This window comes from Carlito syrichta, unplaced genomic scaffold, assembly GCF_000164805.1.
Source record: "Carlito syrichta isolate Samal-C Ts95f unplaced genomic scaffold, Tarsius_syrichta-2.0.1 Scaffold309475, whole genome shotgun sequence".
Classification (NCBI taxonomy): domain Eukaryota; kingdom Metazoa; phylum Chordata; class Mammalia; order Primates; family Tarsiidae; genus Carlito; species Carlito syrichta.
Genome location: NW_007253571.1, coordinates 349,587 through 372,972, shown reverse-complemented (window position 1 = coordinate 372,972; position 23,386 = coordinate 349,587). Strand labels below are relative to the sequence as shown.

Genomic DNA, 23,386 nt, shown 5'->3' with positions numbered 1-23,386 from the left:
TGAATGAGAGTGAAAAGTTTTTCCACATATTTCACATTTGTAGTGTTTCTCTCCAGCATGGATGGTCATGTGTCCAGCAAATCCATTGTGAGTGAAATGTTTTGCCATATTCTTTACACTGGTAGGATTTCTGCCCAGTATGGATGGTCTTATGTCCAGCAAATCCTTAATAGAGTCAATGCCTTGGCCACATTCTTCACATTTGTACAGTTTCTCTCCAGTATCAATGGTCTTATGGCCAGCAAATCCTCCATGAGTATAAAAAGCTGTGTCACACTCTTCACATTTGTAGGGTTTCTCAACAGTATGGATCTGCCATGTTGAGCAAGTAGTGAATGAGAGTGAAAAGCTTTTCAATATATTTCACATTTGTAGGGTTCCTCTGCAGTATGGATCATCTTATGTCCAGTAAAGTTATTGTGAGAACAAAAGGCATTTCCATATTCTTCACACTTATAGTTTCTCCCCAGTACGCACCTTCATATGTCCAGCAAGCTTTGAATGGGAGCAAAAGGCTCTGCCACATTCTTCACATTTGTAAGGATTTCTCCCTAGTATGCAAGATCTTATGTCAAGAAAATCCAGAGTGAGAGTGAAAGGTCTTGCCACATTCCTCACATTTGTAGGGTTTCTCTCCAATATGAATATTCTGATGTTCAATAAGCTTCGAGTACTGAGTAAAGCCTTTGCCACATTCTTCACATTTGTAGGGTTTCTGTGAATAATGAATCAGCTTATGTTGAGAAAGGTTTGAATGAAAGTGAAAGTCTTTGCCACATTCTTCACATTTATAGGGTTTCTCTCCAGTATGGGTCACCGTATGTCGAGTAAGGTGTGAATGAGCTTGAAAGACTTTGCCACATTCTTCACATTTGTAGGGTTTCTCTCTAGTATGGATCATTGTATGTTGAGTAAGGTTTGCACGAATGTGAAAGGCTTTGCCACATTCTTCACATTTATAGGGTTTCTTTCCAGTATGGATCATAGTATGTTGAGTAAGGAGTGAACGAACATGAAAGGCTTTGCCACATTCTTCACATTTATAAGGTTTCTCTCCAGTATGGATCACCATATGTCGAGTAAGATGTGAACACTGAAAGGCTTTGCCACATTCTTCACATTTGAAGCGTTTCACTCCAGTGTGGATCATTCTATGTTCAGTAAGATTTCCACCAGAGTGAAAGGCTTTGCCACATTCTTCACATTTGTAGTGTTTCATTCCAGTATGGATCACTGCATGTTGAGTAAGATGTGAACGAGTGTGAAAGGCTTTGCCACATTCTGCACATTTATAGGGCTCCTCTCCAGTATGAATGGTCTTATGTTCAGTCAATTCTCCTTGAGAGCGAAAGGTTTTGTCACATTCTTCGCATTTGTAGGGTTTCTTTCCAGTATGGATCATTGTATGTCGAGTAAAGTATGCATGGATGTGAAAGGCTTTGCCACATTCTTCACATTTGTAGGTTTTCTCTCCAGTATGGATTATCTTACGTTGAGTAAGGTGTGAACGAGTGTGAAAGGTTTTTGCCACATTCATCACATTTGTAGGGTTTCACTCCAGTATGGATCACTGCATGTTGAGTAAGATATGAATGAATGTGAAAGGCTTTGCCACATTCTGCACATTTATAGGGATTCTCTCCAGTATGAATGGTCTTATGTCCAGCAAATTCTCCTTGAGAGCGAAAGGCTTTCCCACATTCTTCGCATTTGTAGGGTTTCTTTCCAGTATGCATCACTGTATGTTGAGTAAGATACAAATGAAAATGAAAGGCTTTGCACATGCTTCACAATTTATAGAGTTTCTCTCCACAATAAATATTCTGATGTTGTGAATGACATGAGTAATAGCTAAGGGCTTTGCCACATTTCTTACTTTTCAAGGCTCTCTCTCTCCTATGGATTCTTTCATGTCTATTTAGATAGGATGATTTCTTAAACACTTTCCCACATATATTGTGTATATTTCCTCCACTATTTTTTTGATGTTGACTATACTTTGAGGACCGGTTAAACGTTTTGCCATATTCATGTTTGAAAGCCATTTTAGAAATATGGATACTCTGGTGGATAACAAATTTGGAGGGTTGATGAAAGACTTTCCTACTCTTGTTACATTTGTAATGGCTATTTGCAACTGAGCATTCTATCTGCCCTTCACCCTCATGCACACTTTCCCAAGACTTTTGTAAGCATAAGTTCTTATAGACGTGTTTACCATATTTTCCCATTGGCACCTTTGCAAGTGAGTCTTCTGTGCTCTTCCCTGGCAAAAGGCCTTCAGTGTAATGAGAAATCACAGCTGAGAATCATGAAAATAATAATTTATCCCACATGCTAGACTCAGGTGAATACCCACTGAAAATAAAACATGATATTATACCATGGTAAGGACATAAGTATGATGGCACATACAAATCACAGGTTTCCACTCTATCATAAATATATGTACTTAAGAAAATAGTAGCCGGGCTTGGTGGCTCAGCCTGTAATCCCTCAATTTGGGGAGGCTGAGGTGAGTGGATTGCCTGAGCCCACGGGTTCGAGACCCTCCTGGGCAGAGACCTCATCTCTACAATAAAATAAAAAAATTAACTGGGCATGGTAGCACACGCCTGTAGTTCTGGCTACTTGGAAGGCTGAGTGGAAGGAATGCCAGAGCCCAGCAGGTCGAGGCTGCGGTGGCTGGGAGAAGCCACTGCACTCCACTCTGTGTGACAGTGAGACTCCAACTCAAAACAAACAAAAAAAGAAAATACTTACCCCATTGCCTGTGTGAGAATTCAAAAAAAACTAAGACTTTGCAGAATCCACATGATAAAATGAGTTACATGGAAGAGAAGGTTTAGTAATTTTGCCACCATAATTTTTCTTCCTTTACAATACAGCATGATGCAATCAGATAGGATGTTCTAACTCTTGAATTCTTCCTCAGGGAATAAACAGAAGAGTGGAGTATGAGTCCACATTTCTGTCCTTTGAGGGTGTATGCAAAGACTGGTTTCTGTCCCAATGTACAGAGAAGACACATCCTAAGAACAAGCATGAGTCTCCTAGAATCTCTAACTTAGTGATTGGTGTTATATTAATCTAGACAAAGCAACATCATAAAATTATGACATGTATATCTTTGAATTTCAAATACCCCAATTCAATCAAAGTATGCCAAAGCATAGAAAGAATCAGGTTAAATGACTCAATTAAGGGTACAACAATAATTTGTGGAGCAGTGAATTACAAAAAAAGTTTGAGAAATTTTCATATGAAATGTAGAAACCCTTACTTGAGCCACCACACTACTGCCTGGGTGTCAGAGACCATGCTGATAAAATGTAATCATACAAAGGATTTGGAAAACATTCTTGATATTGATCTTAGTAATAATTTTTTATGACTACAGAAATAAAAATAAATATAAACAAGTTGGAGACATCAAACTGAAAAGCTTCTGCAGAGCAAAGGGAAAAGGAAGAAGGCTTAAGGACAAGAAAAAACATTTGCAAACCATATACTTGATGAGATGTTAAAGCAAGAAAATGATAATCACTTGAATAAAAAACAACCCAAAAATGAATAGCTATTTTCCAATGAGGACATACAAATTGCCAACAGGTATATGAATTGGCACTGGACAGCACCAATAGAGGAAATTTCAAAGAAACACAATGATGATATATTGTCTCACAGCTGTTAGAATGGCTAATATCAACCAGAAGATAGAGAGAGAACTTTTGATAAGGATGTGAAGAAAATCCTGTATACTTTTGGTGAGTTTAAAAATGGTACAGTCATATAAAAATCATTATCAACATTCTTTTAAAAATAAAAACAACTGCCACATAACACAGAAATCCCTTTTCTGGGTATATAACCAAAGGAAATAAAATCAGTATGAAAAAGAAGTCTCCAACCTATGGGCATTGCAGCATTTGTCAAGATGGCCAAGCTTGTAAACAACCTAAATATTTGTGGAATCTCTGTTGATTAAGAAAATAACAAGTACACACACACACACACATATACACAATAGCATATGATTTAGCCAAAACAATTTTAGAAGAATTCTGCAGTTTTAACCTTATTGATGACATTGTAAGACATTATGCTAACTGAAGTGAGCCAGGCACACACACACACACACACACACACAACTATTGCATGAAAACGGGTACAGTGGCTCAAGTCTGTAAACCCATCACATTGGGAGACTGAGGTGAGAAGATTGCCTGAGCTCAGAGGTTCAAGACCAGTCTGGACACCAAGGTGAGACCACGGGTCTATGAGAAATACAAAAATAAGCTTGGTGTAGCAACACATGCTTGTAGTTCCAGTTACTTGAAAGGCTGATATGGAAGGATCGCCTGAGCCCAGCAATGAGGCTGTGGTGGTCATTAGCATGCCACTGCATTCCAGCCTGGAGTGAGACTCCAACTCGGGGGAAAAACATCCTGTATGATCTCACTCCTGTGGAATCAAAAAACTTTGCACTCATAGAGGAAGAAAGTACAATGTAGTCCCGAGGTCCTGCAGGTGGGAAAATGGACATGTTTTTCAATGGTTACAAAATTTGAGTTATAACTGAGTCTTAGGGAACTAATGTGTACTATAGTGACTTATCGTTAATAATGACGTCTTGTATGCTTAGAAAATTTGCTGAAATAGAAGACATTGTGTTCTCCTTACAAAACATAAAAATGGCAACTACATAAGATGGTTGATATGTTCCTTAATATAATTGTAATCATCATTTCACACCATATAGGCATATCAAATTATTACATTATTTACAACATATGGTTATACATTTTTATTTATGTATAAAAAAAGATGCTTATCACCCATAAACATGCATTCATGTGTTTGAATATATGCACATATGAAACTAGTCCTAAGCTTCATACTAAGGAAAATTATAAAATAAGGGTTATTAACCTGCATGGAACTAGAGCCTATAATACTGAGTGACCTCTCATAGAAACAAAGATCCGAGTATCACATGTTTTCACTCATATAATGGACCTTGAACATCCAATGTAATACTATAAGAAAATGATGAACAGTAGTGGGAAACTATGGGGGGGGAGGGAGATGGGATTAATGGCAGCAAATATCTGTCTGGGGATGGGGAAACACCTCTTATCAACAAGGGTGCCTGAACAAAATGTATTTGTATACCTAACCCTGAACAGTACCCCACAATATCATAATAAAAAAATAAATATTAAAAAAAGAGTTATAAAGACACAAGGTAATATGTAGGAGTTTAATATATGTTTACCAATTCTCTACACAATATAGTATACTTAAATACTTGGATATAAAGAAAAACTACCAGTCTCAGATCATACTATAAAAGTAAACTTTAAGTAAAATAACAGAATTTCTTCTATTAAGAGATAATTTGTATTTAGGTAAGACTATTGAGTATGAATTTAAATAAAATCATCGGAAATCTCCCTAGTATAGAAAATCATAAATTAGAAAACATGTCTGGAGTGTTCTTAAAATTTCTCAAACAGATAAAATCACTGCTCACATACTTCCAACCATGATGCAAAAAGAAAACATAAAAAATAGTTTGACATGGATTTCCAAATAAATAAGCAAATATTTGCATGTCTCCAAAGCATCAGAATGTTAGTCAGATCATTTAGTTCCTAACAAACCATTAAGTGGACTATGATTTCCTCTGTAAACTTAAAAGATCATTGAAGAAGCAGAGGTTTTGGTGAATTTCAGAATGTGGAATAACAGATGTCCCTTTGTGACAGGAAGAGAAAGAATCCCAGGTTTCTACAGAACCACTTCTTTGCAGCAGATCACCTTCCCAAACCACATTTCAAGCTCTGATTCCTCAACCTGTGACATCTGCTTCATTCACTCCCACTTACCTGAAAGTTTGGCTAACGTGCCATGTCCCTTTACATTCCAGGGCTCTTTCCTTTGCTCCAGACATGTAATAAGGTCTGGCTTAGAGACAGCAAGTCCTGTTTAATTAGAAAAAAGTAACATGACTCTTACCAGGGTTCTTAGATTACAAACCTAGTATTTGATCAGTAGAGAACACATTATACAAGATTCTAGATAATTAACCCCAAAATACGGTTTCCCAATAAAACTTTTAGAACATTTAGATAGAATTTTCAATTTATGGGTTTCTTTTTATTCTAAGTTGGAGTCTCACTCTCTCACCCAGGCTGGAGTGCAGTGGAAAGCTCATAGCCACCCCAGTGCTCACCTGTTTGGCTCAGGTAATTCTTCCCCCTCAGCCAACCAAGTAACCAGAACTACAGTTGTGCATTACCATTCCCAGATAATTTTTTTATTTAGTGTAAAGATGGGGTCTTGCCAAGCTGCCCAGGCTATTCTTGAACCCACAGGCTCTGGCAGTCCTCTCAACTCAGCCTCCTAAAGTGCTGGCATTACATGGCTGAGCCACCATGCCTGGCCTTAAATTTGTGAGTTCTTCGTTCACTACTAGTGAGTCAATAACTTATGGCAGCAGTTGGAATGAGATGTGGGCAATGATATCTATGCCACTAAATTTCTGAACTTACCAATAATATAGCTAGAGGGACATTGGTCAATTTAAAATAGAGAGGGCTTCATGTCAAAATGAAACATAATTATTTTTTTATTTTCTATGTTAATATACTACCAACTTTTCATTTATAGTAGAAATCTGAAACTCATTCATGCAAAGTAGAAATTTGCAGAAAACATTTTACAAAGGAAGGACATAAAATCTTTAGTATGAAATAGGATTGTGTTTTGAAAGTATCCTCACCTAGAAAAACCAGGTTTCTATGGTTCTCTAACATCACAGTCCTGTACAATATTCGCTGAGGGGAGTTTAGTCATGCCCACTCCTCTGGAGAGAATTCTATGGCCACATCCTTGAATGTCAACAGCCTCTGAAAACAACAAAAACACATATTTACCAAGTCACCATGGCCTCTAGGTAAAGCAAGAGTGAAAAGAACAGAGTCCAGCTGACAAGACAACTATTATTATCAATAAGAAAATTTATAACACAGAAATATCCTCTAATGTATTAAGTGTGGGAAAAAAAGGATGAAATAAAATCCACTCAACCAGTTTCAACTCTCTATTTTTGTGAGTGAAACAGCATAATTTTGGACACCAACACAGGCATGCACATTTTAAAATGCTGTTTATTTCACACAGAATACGTTACATATACTGCTCCGATGGAAAATTCCTAGTGAGTCAGAAGGTCCCCATCAAGTTTTAATTTGTACAATAAATTGAATATCTTGTTAAAATGCAAATTCTAGAATACATGGATTAAGCCTTTGGTTCTGTGCTTTTATTTTCAGTTGGTGTGTCTCATTTTTTTTTTTTTTTTTTGAGTTGAATCTCACTCTGTCACCCAGACTGGAGTGCAATGGCTGATCCTGGTCACCGCAGCCTTGACCTGCTGGGCTCCGCCGATCCTTCCATCTCAGCCTTCCAAGTAGCTGTAACTATGGGCTTGTGCTACTACACCCGGCTAGGTGTGTCTCATTCTGAACCAGGCTAGTGTGCCCTGGCAAAATTGTACCTTATTGCAGTCTTGATCTCCTTCGCTAAAAGGATCCATCCTCCATAGCGTCCCAAGTATTTGGGACAAATTGGTATCAGATGTCAAAGCACACAGGTGGAACACAACATCCATCTTGAGATCTTTTAGCCAAAAGTTATAGTAATCTATTATTACTTTCTGAGTTGGAGTTTCACTCTTCTCGCCCACACTGGAATGCAGAGGTATCCTCATGGCCACTGCAGCCTTGACCTGCTGGACTTAGGCAATCCTTCTGCCTCAGCCTTCCATGTATCTAGAACTACACACACAAGCAATCATTCCTGGCTAGATTTTGTAATTTACTGTAGAGACAAGGTCTCACCAAATGCCCAAACTCTTCTCAAAACACAGACTCAGGCAAATCTGTTGCCTCAGCCTCCCAAAGTGCTGGGATTACATGCTGAGTCACCACACCTATCCAATATAGTAATTTATAATTTCAATTTAATAACAAGCAAGCTCGTGTTACACAGAAATCAGCCTAGAAATATCTGCCATAGCATGTAATCTCTGAAAACGTATTTACATTTTTAGTTTTTCACATCCTAGAAAGCCAATCTCTTCTAATTATTCTTTATTCAAACTTTCCAGAGCTAATTTGGGCAGTAACTGCTATCCTGTTTACATGTACATTTTATTAACCATGTTCTGCCTGGAGCTGATGGGGCATCTAGACAGAACCTTAACAGTACATGTTCTGCCTAGGAACAGAGGCTCATGCCTACAATCCCAGCATGTTGTGAGGCCATGGCATGAGAATTTCCTGAAGACTTGGGTGTGAGACCAGCCTGGGGCAACTTGGCAAGACCTTGTCTCTACAATAAATTAAAAAATAACTGGGCTCTGGTGGTCATGAGTGTGACAGTGCACTTCATTCTGGACAACAGAGGAAGACTACAACTAAATATATATATATATACATACACATGTTTCTATCCAGCATTAGGATCTGAGGATCTACCCAATTTCCAATGGGATTCTTGGTTACCATGACTTCCCATGACCCCCAGTAACAAGGGATCATTTTAAATAATGCAGGTCATACATTGATGGTGAGAATGATTTATGACAAATAAGCAGTATGGTTGAAGAGAACATTAATTTTTTTGTGAAATGGCCAGGCAGAGTGGCTCAGTCTGCAATCCCAGTACTTTGGGAGGCCACTCCGAGAAGATTGTCTGATCCCAGGTATTTGAGACCAGCCTGTATAATTTGATGAGGATAATACAATAAATAAATATTGTATTATTCAACAAATAAATATTGTCTCTACAATAAATAAAAACTGAGCTAGATATGGTAGCACAACTCCTGTAGTTCCAGCTACATGGAAGCCTGAGGCAGAAGGATCACCTGGGCCCAGCAATTAGGGCTGCAATGGCTGTGAGCATGCCACTGCACTACAGCATGGGCAGGAGAGTAAGACTCCAACTCTTAAAAGAGTCTGAAGAGGAAGATTGGGTGACACTGAATATGAGAAGAATTTGGAAAGTAATGTAGTGTGATGGGAAAAACACACTGAGATAACCAGGCATGGTGGCAAGCATCTGTAGTTCCAGCTATTTGGAAAACTGAGGCAGATGGATCACCCAAGCCCACCAGGATGAGGTTGCGGTGGTCGTTAGTGTGTCAGTGCACTCCAATCTGGGCGACAAGAGTGAGACTCCAACTCAAAAAAAAAAAAGAAAAGAGAGCCAGGCTCGGTGGCTTAGCCTGTAATCCCACACTTTGGGAGGCTGAGTTGAGTGGATTGTTTCCTAAATAATTAATGGCAGAACAACCTCATTTTCAGAACATTATCTATCACTAACTTAAAAGGTGATGGACTGTCTGTTGCATATTATATTAGTTACTCTTTTATCAGAACTGACTTGTGCTAAAGGACTCACATTGCACAGACGTTGATCCCAATACTCTGATCACTTAGAAGGGCTCAGTCACCCCTCTGGGTGAACAGGAAGACCTGCAGGAAGCAAACACACTGGAAGACAAAGTCTCTGCACATGTGTGAGTGTCAGTCTCCAGGGGGACATAGCAAGGCCACATCTGCTCTTCCACTCCTGTTTCTTTCATCGTGCAATGCATTTCCATATCTGTGTCTACTTTTAAACTTTGTATTCCATTGGTTTCTCCGTGTATTTTCTTTTCTTTTTTTTTTCTTGACTTGGTGTCTCACTCTGTCACCCAGACTGGAGTGCCGTGGCATGCTCCCGGCCACTGCAGCCTCGACCTGCTGGGCTCCGGCGATCCTTTTGCCTCAGCCTTCCAAGTAGCTGGAACTACCGGCACACGCTACCATGCCCGGCTAATTTTTTATCTTACTCTTCACTTTCACTGTATCATCAAATAAAGGAATGTCTTTTTTTCTTAAAGTGTGCTCCAGAGAAGCTGTTATTGGTAATCAAATCTCTCAGGTATGTTTCTGTGTTTGGAAAATACTTCAATTTATCCCTAGTCTTTAAAGATATTGTATTTAAGTATTTAAGACAATTTCTATCAGCTGTATATTTATTTTTAAAGTAGGTCTCACTCTCACCCAGGCTGGAATGTAGTGGCACGATTATGGCTCACTGCAGTCTCAACCTATGGACTCAAGAAATCCTCTACATAAGCATTCTGAGTAAGTGGGGACCACGTTAATTAATTTATCTGTAATTTATTATGGAGTTATCAACATTAAAAGAAACAACTTTTATTATTTGATTTTGTCAATCTGTTTTTCTTGAACAAGTCCACTTTTCATTCCAAATTGTTTCATATCACACTTGGGGCAATGTAATCATTTAAAAACAACAGCTCAAAGGTCATTCATCAGCAGCCACCTATATGCTTCAGTGGTGTTCCTCGTACCTTTTTCACAGCTATCTTTCTACAACAAGTCTTAGGAAAACATTTTTCACCTTCATACGCCTTCCAAGCACATAGACTTTGTTACACCTTGAGGAAGTTAGTGATATTCCGGCAGGCTCTGCCACCACTCTGCCAGCATGACTGAAGGCAGCAAAAGCACCATCATACCTTACCGACCTCAAAGAAAAGAGCCCTCATTTTTCAAAGCAAGCTATATTCTAAAACAACCTAAAGATGGGCTCGGTGGCTCAGCCCCTAATCCCACACTTTGGGAGGCTGAGGTGAGTGGATTGCCCGAACCCGTGGGTTTGAGACACCCCTGGGAAACTTGGCAAGACCTCATCGCTACAATAAATCCAAAAATTAGCCAGGTGTGGTAGCATGCACCTGTAGTTCCACCTACTTGGAAGGCTGAGATGGAAGGATTGCCAGAGCCCACCAGGTGGAGGCTGCGGTGGCCAGGAGCAGCCACTGCACTCTATTCTGGGTGACAGATTGTGACTCCAACTCAAAAAAAAAAAAGAATCTAAGAATAGAGACCTTCCAGATTAAATATGATGATGCTTGGCTTACTTCACCAAGTATTAATAATCAAAAAATTAGGCCAAGTATGGTGGCTCAAGTCTGTAATCCCAGGACTTTCGGAGGCCAAGGTGAGGGGATTGTCTGAGTACAAAGTTTTGAAAACAACCTGGACAACTTGGTGAGACCTCGTCTCTACAGTAAAGTATTAAAAATTAACATGCATGGTAATCACTGAACTCCAACCTGGACAAGAATAGTGAGACTCCAATTCAAAAAAAAATACATTATACAAAAAAATGTGTCAGCAGGCAACTTAATCAAGTGAATAAAAGTAATATCAACTCTAATAAGATATATCACTATCAGGTGACAATGCACACAGATGACACCACAGGAGTACTGATATCATAGGTCAAAAAAAGTCAAGTTTAACTTACATTTAATAGTTAACAAAATATATTTTATGCCAAATTCCAGCTACAGGCATCTCCCAAGTTCTGTAATCTCCAAATGTGTATTTATTTATTTATTTATTTTGAGTAAGAGTCTCACTCTGTCACCCAGACTGGAGTGCAGTGGCCGCATCCCGGCCACCACAACCTCCACCTGCTGGGCTCCGGTGATCCTTCTGCCTCAGCCTTCCAAGTAGCTGGAACTACAGGCGCGCAATACCACACCCACTTGTAGAGATGAAGTCTCACCAAGTTGCCCAAGTGGGTCTCGAACCCGCGGGCTCAGGTAATCCACTCACCTCGGCCTCCCAAAGCATGGGATTTACAGGCTGAGCCACCGAGCCCGGTCAAAGGAACATTTTTAATACTGCAGAACATACATTCTTGATGAGAACTGTTCAAGGCAGCTAAGCAGCATGAATGAACAACTGAGAGTAATCTTTGCAATGTTGGGAGAAGTGTTTGTTATAGCCTTTGACTATCACAAGATCAAAAACTTGTTAAAAGAAACTTATTAGGAAGAACCATCACAAGTATAGAAGTAAAGGTTTGCAAGTACTAAAAACATGACAGTCCAGTAGGGAAACTGGCCACAGCCCCTTCCCTGGGATACGTTTACCTGAGAACCAGCCATTTCTTCCACTTCCTCCATTTTTTCTGGGATTATGATTATTATTATTTTTTGAGTTGGAGTTTCATTCTGTCACCCAGACTGGAGTGCAGTGGCCGCTTCCACCCACCGCAGCCTTGACCTGCTGGGCTCCAGTGATCCTTCCACCTCAGCCTTCCAAGTAGCCAGAATTACAGGCATGCGCTACCACGCCCAGCTGATTTTTTGATTTATTGTGGAGATGAGGTATCGCTGCCCAGGTGGGTCTCGAACCTGCAGGCTCAGGCAATTCACTCACCTCAGTTTCCCAAAGGCGGGGGATTACAGGCTGAGCCACCGAGCCTGGCTCTCTGGGATTATTTTCTCAGATGAAGTTATCTAAACAAGTCATGCATACCATGTCCTTTTTGAAATTTTAAATTATTTTTTGAAGTCTAGGGACAAGAAGATCATGGGATTGTGAATGAGGCCAAGGCCTGTAACTCCACTACCAAGTGCCTAAACATCTGGGTCATGATCCTCAGAATCCTTGTGACCATTAGTATCATCATTGTTCCAGGTTGGCCATCTTAGTGTTTATCTGTTTATTTATTTATTTGGAGTCGGAGTCTTACAGTGTTGCCCAGACTAGAGTGCAGTGACTAGCATGCCAGGCTATTTATTTATTTATTTATTATAGCGGTGAGGCCTCACCAAGTTGCCCAGGTTGGTCTCAAGTCCCTGAGCTCAGACAATCCTCTTGTTTTGGCCTCTCAAAATGCCGGGATTACATGCTTGACCCACCATGCAAATCATCTTAGTGTTACAATAGACTGAGGCAACATGATCTGCCCATGGTGGTGCCCCTTATACTCTACTTTCCATTTCCTGCCCACTTCCCTTACCACATTAGACAGCAACTTGTACTAATATCATTTTCTACTATGGCAGTCAATAAAGTTCATGTTCAGTACTGAGAAATTCCCTGATGATCACACTGGAGCACCCTCACAGATGACCTATCAATTTTATTTTGCTTTCTTTAAGCATTGATCATCGGTGTCTTTTTTTTCCAATAAAAAAATCACTACCAGGCAGTGACTGAGGGAAACCTGATCATCTGATAATTTAATTCTGAGACCACCACACACTCTATTGTACCCTCCTCTCAGTGTGGTATTTCTTCATCTTCCAGGGTATGAATTCTCACCAGGACCAAACAATCACTTGAAGTAGTCCACAATTTTGAACTGTGATGTCTTTTTTCTGACCCTAAATATGTAAAGTTTACTTGACACCAAGCAGTCCCCAATACCAATTGTTGGTCCAATAATTCAATCTGTTACCACCCAAAAGTAGCACAAACCCCCAAGTTCAAGGATCAGTCCCACAACACTGCCCACACCGCTGATGCCAGTTAAAAAACCCAGTGGCCCTCTTTGCTTCTGAGAAACTTCCTATAAATCAGGGGTTCTTCAAACTCCTCCTCCGGTCTAATAATTTGATGCAATACTCACAGGACTCAGCAAACAGTTTACTTGCATTGCTCAGTTTATTATAAAGGATTCAACTCAGAAACAGTAAAGTGAAATAGTGGTATAAGGCTACAGACAGTGGCAAGGGAGATGGGTGAGGAGGGAATTCTGATAAATATCTGTGGTTTAAGATATTCCATTATAGCCGGGCTCAGTGGCTCAACCTGTAATCCCGCGCCTTTGGGAGGCTGAGGTGAGTGGATTGCCTGAGCCTGCGGGTTCGAGACCCACCTGGGAAGGCGAGACCTCATCTCTTCAATAAAATAAAAAAAATTAGTTGGACTTGGTAGCACGCGCCTGTAGTTCCAGCTACTTGGAAGGCTGAGGCGGAAGGATCCCTGGAGCCCAGCAGGTTGAGGCTGCGGTGGCCAGGAGCAGCCACTGTACTCCAGTCTGGGTGACAGAGTGAGACTCCAACTCAAAAAAAAAAAAAAAAAAAAAAAGATGTTCCATCATATATATTCTGCAAGACCAGATTGCTGCAAAGAATCCCCCTTTCCATGAGGACTTAAATGATGTCCCCCTTTTTCCCTACTTCAAAGTCACTCACAGACACTGCAATTTCCCATTTTGTGCCTCATAAACAATTAGGTAAACAGTTAGTTAGGTTTAGGGTTATGATTTTGCACTTGTGGAGGAAGGAAAACTATCCCAAAGAACAAGGTAAACTCACTTCAGGGAGGTGGTGGAAGAGACCACACACCAAAGAGAATCTCAGGCACTCAGGATAGCAAGTGAAGGGGCTCCCGAGAGGGTGCTAAGACTCTGACAAAAAACAAATACATTTAAGGTAATTTTGAAATGAATAAAGGCATGTTTTCAGCATGTAGGCATGATGTGACTAGATAATCTTACCTGAGAAGAAATTCCAAAGAAGTAGGAGGAAAAGAAAAAAAAAAAGTCTGCATCTCAGATAAATGTGTCCCAAGACAGAGGGAATATCATGTTTTTGAAACTTGAAAACCTTCCTGTTGTCCTTGTGATGGTCTTGCCTAATGAGTTTGTTTAAACTATTTTTGTTGTGTGATATTCAATGGGTCTGCAGGATACTGCTCACTACATAGCCTCTGCTCTCTTCATCCATATTGCTTAGTTGCCATGAACTGTTCTCACTGTGAACATATTACCTGTCATATTAAAAATGTTCCCCTGTGGCTGAGGATCATGGGAAGGCAAGGTACCCACAAACCCCATTGGAGATGGGGTAATGGGGTAGATCCTTAGATTCCAGTGAACGATGGAAACATGTTCCTTTTGTTGTTGTTGTTGGAGTCTCCCTCTGTCACCCAGGTTAAAGTGCAGTGACAGCCACCACAGCCTGACTAATTTTTTGATTTATTGTAGAGATGAGGTTTCACCATGTTGCCCAAGTTGGTCTTGAACCTGTGAGCTCAGGCAATTCTCTTATCTTGGGCTCCCAAAGTACTGGGATTATAGACTTGAGCCTTGATCCCTAGCCAGAACATGTATTGCTAAGGTTCTGTCTAGATGCTCCATAGCTCCATGCAGAGCATGGTAAATAAAATGTACATTTAAACAGGATGGCAGTTACTGCCCAGAATAACTCAGAAAAATCTGAATAAAGAATAATTAGAAGAGATTTGTTCTCTAGGATGCTAAAACCAAACAATATACATACATTTTTAAAAATTACAAGATATGGCAGAGACTTGTAGGCTGATTTCTTCCTAAAACATGTTGCTTTGTTACTAAATTGAGTTTATAAATTACTCTATTGGCAAGGTGTGGTGGCTCAGCCTGCAATTCCAGCATTTTGGGAGGACAAGGTGAGAGGATTGCCTGATTCTAGGGTTCAAGACCAGCTTGGGCAACCTGATGAGACCTCATCTCAATGGTAAATAAGAAAAAGTAGCCAGGTATGGTTGCATGCGCCTATAGTTCTAGCTACTTGGAAGGCTGAAAGGGAAGAATCATCTGAGCTAAGCAGGTTGACTCTGGGGTTGCCTGGGCAACCAAATGAGATTCCATCTCAAAAAAGAAAAAAATCCAATTTAAAATTCTATCTAAATGTTCTATTGGGAATCAGTATTTTGGGATTAATTTTCTAGAATCTTGTTTAATATGTTCTCTACTGAGCTCAATACTAGGTTTGTAATCGAAGAATCCCAGCAATGGTCATGTTACTTTTTTCTAACAAAACAGGCCTTGCTGTCTCTAAGCCAGACCTGATCACGTGTCTGGAGCAAAGGAAAAAGTTCAGGGATGTGAGGAAGTTCAGCACATTAGCTAAAATTCCAGGGAGGTGGAAATGAATGAAGCAGATGGCAAAGGTTGAGGATGCAGAGCTTGAAATGTGGTTTAGGAAGGTGGTCTTCTCCAATGGAAATGGTTTCTGAGAAGCCTGGATTATGTCTCTTTTGTTTCACAAAGGAATATCTATTATTTCAGGTTCTGAAATTCTCCAAAAGCTCTGCTTCTTCTTCAGTGACCTCATTTCAAATTTACAAAGGAAATCAAAGCCTACTTAATGGTTTGTTCGGAACTGCATGATCTGACTAACTTTCTGATGCTTTTGCAGATGTGTAAAAATCTGCTGTTTATTTAGAAAAATCCATGTCAAACTACTTTTTGTTTTATTTTTGCATCATGTTGGAAATATTTGGGAGTCATGATTTTGTTATTGATTGAGAAATTTTAAGAACTCCAGACTGATGTTATATGCTTTCTACTTATGATTTTCTATTCTATGGAGGTTTCCAAAGTGATTTTATTTAAATTTATACTCCATAATTCTACCAGAACGCAAACTATCTCTCTTGATAGAAGTTCTGTTATTTTAATTTTTCTTTTTTAGCATGAACTGAGATTGGTAGTTAATTTCTACATATCCAAATTCTTAAGTATACTATATCATGTAGAGCATTGGTGAACATATTAAACTCCCAATGTTACCTTGTTGCCTAATAATGCTTATTTTTAAATTGTTTTGTTTAGTATGAAGATTAGAACTAGTCTACATTATATACATGTATATGTACACCCATGTATGTGTGTTTATGTATGTGTCATTACATTATTTTTATACAAAAATAAATGTATAATCATATGTTGTGTACATTGTAATAATTTGACATCCCTATACATTGTGCAACAATGATTATAATTATGCTAATGAACATGTCAATAAGATTTCATAGTTGCCATTCCTATGTTGTGTGAGGAGAACATATAATGTCTATTAGTTTAGCAAATTTTCCTTTTTTTTTTTTGAGTTGGAGTCTCACTCTGTCACCCAGATTCCCGGCCACCACAGCCTCAACTTACTGGGCTCTGGCGATCCTTCCACCTCAGCCTTCCAAGTAGCCGGAATTACAGGCACATGCTACCACACTCAGCTAATTTTTTGATTTATTGTAGAGATGAGGTTTCGCCAAGTTGCCCAGGCGTGTCTCAAACCCATGGGCCGAGGCAATTCACTCACTTCAGCCTCCCAAAGCGCGGGATTACAGTCTGAGCCACTGAGCCCGGCTCATCATTCTTAACTATAAGTCACTATATTATACATTAGTTCCCTAAAACTCAGTTATAGTTGAAATTTTGTAACCATTGGAAAAAAAAATCTCCTATTTTTCCCACCTGCAGGCTCTGGTGACCACCATACTTTCTTCCTCTATGAGTGCAATATTTTTAAATTCCACATGTGAGTGAGATCATACAGTATTTTTTTTTTCCCAAGTTGGCATCTCACTTCTGCCCAAACAGAACTGCAGTGCCATGCTAAAGGCCATAGCTGCCACAATCTGCTACGCTCATGTGATCCTTCTGCCTTAGGCTTCCAAGTAGTTGGAAATACAGGTACACACTACCAAGCCCAGTTTATTTTCTGATTTATTGTAGATATGAGTTCTCACCAAGTTGTTTAGTATGGTCTTGCACCCCTGAGCTCAGGCAGTCCCCTCAATGCCTCCCAAAGTGCTGGGATTACAATGTTGAGTCACTGCACTCAGCCTCACACAGTATTTTTGTGTGTGTATGCCTTGCTGACTTCACTTAGCATAATGTCTTACAGCTTTATTCATAAGGTTGAAATTCCTGGATTTTTTCAATTTTTAAAGGTTGAATGATATGCTATTGTGTATATACACTATATTTTCCTAATCAACAGAGAATCCACAAATATTTAGGTTGTTTTCAAGGTTGGCCATTTTGACAAATGTTGCAATGAACATAGGGGTGCAGACAATTTTTGAGAAACTTATTTCCTTTGCTTTCCTAAAACAGGAAAATGATTTTTGTGTTACATGGTAGTTTACTTTTATTTATTTATTTTTTGGGTCAGAGTCTCACTCCATGGCCCAGATTGGAGTGCAGTTGCCACTCCCAGCCACCGCAGCCTCGACTTGCTGGGCTCCGGTGATCCTTCCACCTCAGGCTTCCGAGTAGCTGGAACTACAGGTGCAGCTACTACGCCCAGCTTACTTTTATTTTTGAAAGAATGTTGATAATGATTTTTATAATGACACTATCAATTTTAAACTCACCAACTGTATAGAGGATTTCTTTTTCTTCACATCCTTATAAACAGTTCTCTCTCTTCTGGTTGATATTAGCCATCCTAAGAGGTATGAGATAATATATCATCATTGAGTTGATTTGAAATTGCTTCTTGCCTGGTTCAATGGCTCAGCCTGTAACCCCGCGCTTTGGGAGCCTGAGGTGAGTGGATTGCCTGAGCCCGTGGGTCTGAGACCTGCCCGGGGAACTTGGCAAGACCTCATCTCTACAATAAATCAAAAAATTAGCTGGGCGTGGTAGTGCGCCTGTCGTTCCAGCTACTTGGAAGGCTGAGTCAGAAGGATCGCTGGAGCCCAGCAGGTCTAGATTGCGTTGGCCAGGAGTATGCCACTGCACTCCAGTCTGGGTGACAGACTGAGACTCCATGTCAAAAAAAAATACATATATTGCTTCTGTTGGTGACATTGAGCACCGTTTCTTATACCTGTTGGTTCTCACTGGATAAATTCTATTCATTTTGGGGCTATCTTTTATTCACTTTCTTGTTCTTGCCTTTCTTTTATACTTTGGATATTATCAGTTTATCAGCTATATGGTTTGCAGATATTTTCTGTTGTCCTGTAAGTTTTCTTCTGATTCCCTTTACCATGCAGAAGGCTTAGTTTGATTTCTCCAACTTGTTTATATTGACTTTTATTCCTGTAGTCATAAAAAAATTATTACTATGTCCAATATCAATATCATGGATGTTTTTCTAATCCTTTTAAGGTTTACATTGAAGAAATATACAAAATTATCACTCTAATGTTATGAATATGAGTTAAAGAAGAGTACATTGAATTTTTGTGTGTGAATCTATGCCTAAGTTGGAAAAGACACCATTGGAACAAAAGAAATAATTTAAAATCTGAAAGTAAATCGATTTTATCTGCTTCACATTCACTTTATTCCACTCATATCTAATGGCTTCTAGTTCAGAATCTTACTAGGGAAATCCTCTTTATGACTTGCCTTGCAAAGCTATGTTCATGAAGTGATCATTATTTGCCTACTTACAAATTTCAAGAATTTTTAAAAATGCAATTGAGTGATGTTTGAAAGCATTATGAAAGTGTAATTCACAATGAGTGTATTTAGTTACTTTTTTTAGTACATTTTATTTTTCTTCACAACTAAAGAATGTCACTGAATAACTGTGATGTTATTCTATTAACTTTGTATAATGAACAGTTGATTTTTCTTGAGTCAACCAAGCCAATTTGTTCAGTGGAAACTTGGCAGAATTTATAAGTTTTGGGAGAGTTTTACTTTCATTTTATTTTTGTAATTCTTGACATTCCAACAAAGTGAACAAATGCAAAACATTGCTTGATGTATAATAAATGCTCTATAAAATGCCATAGATTTTAATAGATTAAACAGATATTGTGATGTTTTCGCAAAAATTTAACATTTAAAAATCAAATTAAAGCCGGGCTTGGTGGCTCAGCCTGTAATCCCAGCACTTTGGAAGGCTGAGGTGAGTGGATTGCCTGAGCCCGTGGGTTCGAGACCTGCCTGGGCAACTTGGCGAGACCTCATCTCTACAATAAATCAAAAAATTAGCCAGGTGTGGTAGCGCGTGCATGTAATTCCAGCTACTTGGAAGGCTGAGACTGAAAGATCACTGGAGCCCAGCAGGTCGAGGCTGCGGTGGCCGGGAGTGGCCACTGCACTCCAGTCTGGGTGACAGAGTGAGACTCCAACTCAAAAAAAAACCCAAAAAACAAAAATAATAAATAAATAAATAAATAAATAAAATCACATTAATAGGTAAGTAGTGTAATATATTTCTGAAACACAAAACCAGAAGAAATGGTAAAGGAAATATGTTTGAGAAGAAAGATTAAATGTTATCATTAAGTTGATAATCCTCTAATGAATTTATTAATTGAGTTTGATGCTGACATAGATACCAACTGTTTGTGTTCTGGGGAAATTTTATTTATTTTATTTTTTTGGTAAACAAGAATATTTAAATTGGAAATCCATAAAAAGTCTGAAAAATAAGATAATATCATACATAATAGGACTTGGGAAGTAAAGCATTGAAAAACACACTGGGAAACCAAGGGAATACAGTTTCAAAGTAGACTAAGACATGTTAAGTAGAAAATGAAGTGAGAGCATTAATATCTTGATTATTCCACTAAAACCTTATGGATTCTTGCTTAGAATCTTCCTCTGTACATCCTATTTTTGACTTGCCTGTTATTCATGTAAGGGTTTGTTCTTAAAGGCACTATTTCTTAGCCTAAGTAGACATTTCAAGAATTTTAAAATGTAATTTAACGGTGTTTGAAAGTACTATGAAAATGTAATTCACAATCAGTGTATTTAGTTACTTTTTAAAGTATATTTTATTTTTTGTTATAACTAAGGAATATCATAGAATAATGTCAGTGTTCTTTTTAGTTGGTATAATGAGCAGAATTGATTTTTAAAGTTTTTACTGTTCCATGAAACTTGTGAGAGTTTATATGTCTAGGGGTTGCTTTCATCTTCTTTTTTTTTTGGTATTTTTTGACATTCAAACAAAGTGAATAAACAGAAAATATTGCTTGGTGTGTTACAAATGCTCTATATAATGCAATAAATATTCCCATTAGAATGACTCCAACTCAAGAAGCAACAAAAAGTCACTCCTCTATTTGATGATACGATAAAAGTGAAAGAGTGAAAGACTTTATAAGGAAATATCAACCTCCGATGGACATTGGACTACAGAAACCACGTCCTTGACAACATCAAGTTTTTTTCTCTTTTTGAGTTGGAGTCCCACTCTGTCCCCTAGACTGGAGTGCAGTGGCAAGCTCCTGACCACTATAACCTCGACCTGCTGGGCTCCAGCAATCCTTCCCCCTCAGCCTTCCAAGTTTCCAGAACTACAGGTGCGTGCTACCACACCCAGCTAGTTTTTCTTTTATGACATTAACTTTTTAAATGTTTACATATAACAAAAGTAATTGAACACATTTTATTTAAAAATTATAAATTCTGCATTTCCTAAATAATTTAACTATTGGCAGAATAACCTCATTTTTAGAACTTTATCTGTCACTAACTTAAAATGTGATGGACTGTCTGCTGCATATTATATTTGTTACTCTTTTATCAGAACTGACTTGTGTTAAAGGGCTCACTATTGTACAGATGTTGACCCTAAGACTCTGAACACTCAGCAGGGCTCGTCCACCTCTCTCTGGGTGAGAAGGAAGATCTGCTGGAAGCAAGCACACTACAAGAAAAAGTTTCCTCTGCACATGTGTGAACTTGAGTCTCCAAGGAAACAGCAAAGCCATATCTTCCCTTCCACCCCTGTCACTTTCATTGTGTAATGAATTTCCATATCTGTCTTCAACCTTTAAAAGTTGTATTCCTTTGGTTTCTCCATGTATTTTTAAAATCATCATCACACTACTTTACATTCCAAGTCATTCTTATATTCAATGTCACTCTATTTTTATTTTCAGACTTTTTTTTTAGATGGAGTCTTGTTCTCCCGCCAATACTGTAGCACAAGGGCATGCTCATAGCCACTGCATCCTCGACCTCCTGGGCTCAGGTGATCCCTCTACCTCAGTTTTCCAAGTAGCTGGAACCACAGGTGCATGCTACCATGCCTGGCTTATTTTTTATTTATCATAGAGATGAGGTCTCACTAAGTTATCCAGGTTGGTATTGAACCCCTTGTCTCATGGAATCCTCTCACCTTGGCCTTCCAAAGAATGGGGATTACAGGCAGAGCCTGTAGTGAAGGGAAGTGTTGGAAGTGAAGTTTAGGAAGGGAAGGGAAGTGAAGGGAGGTGTAAAAAGGTAGAGTGCTTGTATGCAATCTACATTATCTTCTTATGACTTCAAGATACATTAGTAAAACTTGAAGATATTTTACTACTCTCCATTTGTCACTGAAATTACAAATAAAATTCCATAGAAAAAAACAAAAAAAGGAAATAAAAATGCAATCAAGGCAAATGACCACTAATAAACACACACGCTCACACACCCACACAAAAGGAAGTCAGTAAAAGAGAAAAAGAAGAAAAACATTGCTATAGGAAAACACAGAAAACAATTTTAAAATGTCAATAGTAGGCCAGGTGCAGCAGCTCATGCCTATAATACCAGTACTTTGTGAGGTCGAGGTGAGAGGACTGCCTGAGCCCACAGGTTCAAGACCAGCAATTTAGCAATTTAGCAAGACAGTAAATCAAAAAATTAACCTGGTGTGGCACATACCTGTAGTTCCAGCTAATTGAAGGCTGAGGTAGAAAAATCACCTGAGACCAGCAGGTTGAGGTCACAGTGACCAGCAGCATGCCACTGCACTCCAGTCTGTGTGACAGAGTGAGACTCCAACTTAAAAAAAAAAAGGCATTAATTAGCCTTTTACTTTCAGTAATGACTATAAATATAAATTCATTCAATAACCTGATCACTTACAATGGATGATGGACTAACAAAAATAAAGAACAATACACTCTTTCAGAGATTCATTTGAAGGAGTCAAATAGGCCGAGACAGGATGGAAAGAGATACAGTATGTTCCCTACAGACAAATGAGCTTTGTTTTGAGGGTGCATCCAACTAAGGTAACCTAGGCATTCAACTATCACAGTAGACTATATAGTACTGTGCTGTAGTTGGTTTATAATAGTTTTCACGCAAATAATACATACAAATAAGCAAATAAAAAATAAACCAAAAATAAAGTACAAAAAATTTTAAAAATTACTTACACAATTGAACATATTAAAAAAAAACCTATGTATCTTTGAAAGCTTTCAACTTACAGGTTCATATGTAGATGATTTCCCGTATTCTATGCAAATGGTACAAAAGGGGATAGGATTGCAGCATTATCTTATGCAAAACAAAGGAAAAACACTCAGAAGAAACAAAAAATATTCGTATAATAATAAAAAGGGGTCAGGCTTGGTGACCCAGTCAGTAAACCCAGCACTTTTGAAGGCCAAGACAAGTGGATTGCCTGAGCACGTGGAGTTTCAGACTAGCCCAGGAAACTTGGCGTGACCTTGTCTCTACAATAAATTTTAAAAAATTAGTTGCACATGGTAGCACATGCCTATAGTTCTAGCTAATCAGAAGCATTAGGCAGAAGGATCACCGGAGCCCAGCAGGTCGAGGTTGGGGTGAGCATTAATGTCCATGCCACTGCACTCCAGCTGGGGCAAAGGAGTGAGACTCCAACTCAAAAAAAAAAGAAAAGAAAGGAAAAGAAAAGGAAGTTAGAGGTATCACACTCCCTTATTTATATTTATTTATTTTTTTTTGAGTCGGAGTCTCACTCTGTCACCCAGACTGGAGTGCAGTG

General features: G+C 38.8%; 1 long non-coding RNA gene across 1 annotated transcript in view; it reads right to left on the bottom strand.

Moving 5' to 3' along the window:
* Window positions 1–1,698: 1,698 nt before the first annotated feature.
* Window positions 1,699–23,386, bottom strand: part of LOC103269744 — a 39,822-nt gene continuing 18,134 nt past the window's right edge. The window contains exons 3-5 of the long non-coding RNA XR_002482493.1: window positions 6,788–6,914; window positions 5,892–5,987; window positions 1,699–1,738 (exon numbers count right to left, since the gene is read on the bottom strand). This is a non-coding gene — a long non-coding RNA (uncharacterized LOC103269744). The remainder of the gene's footprint in view (window positions 1,739–5,891; window positions 5,988–6,787; window positions 6,915–23,386) is intronic.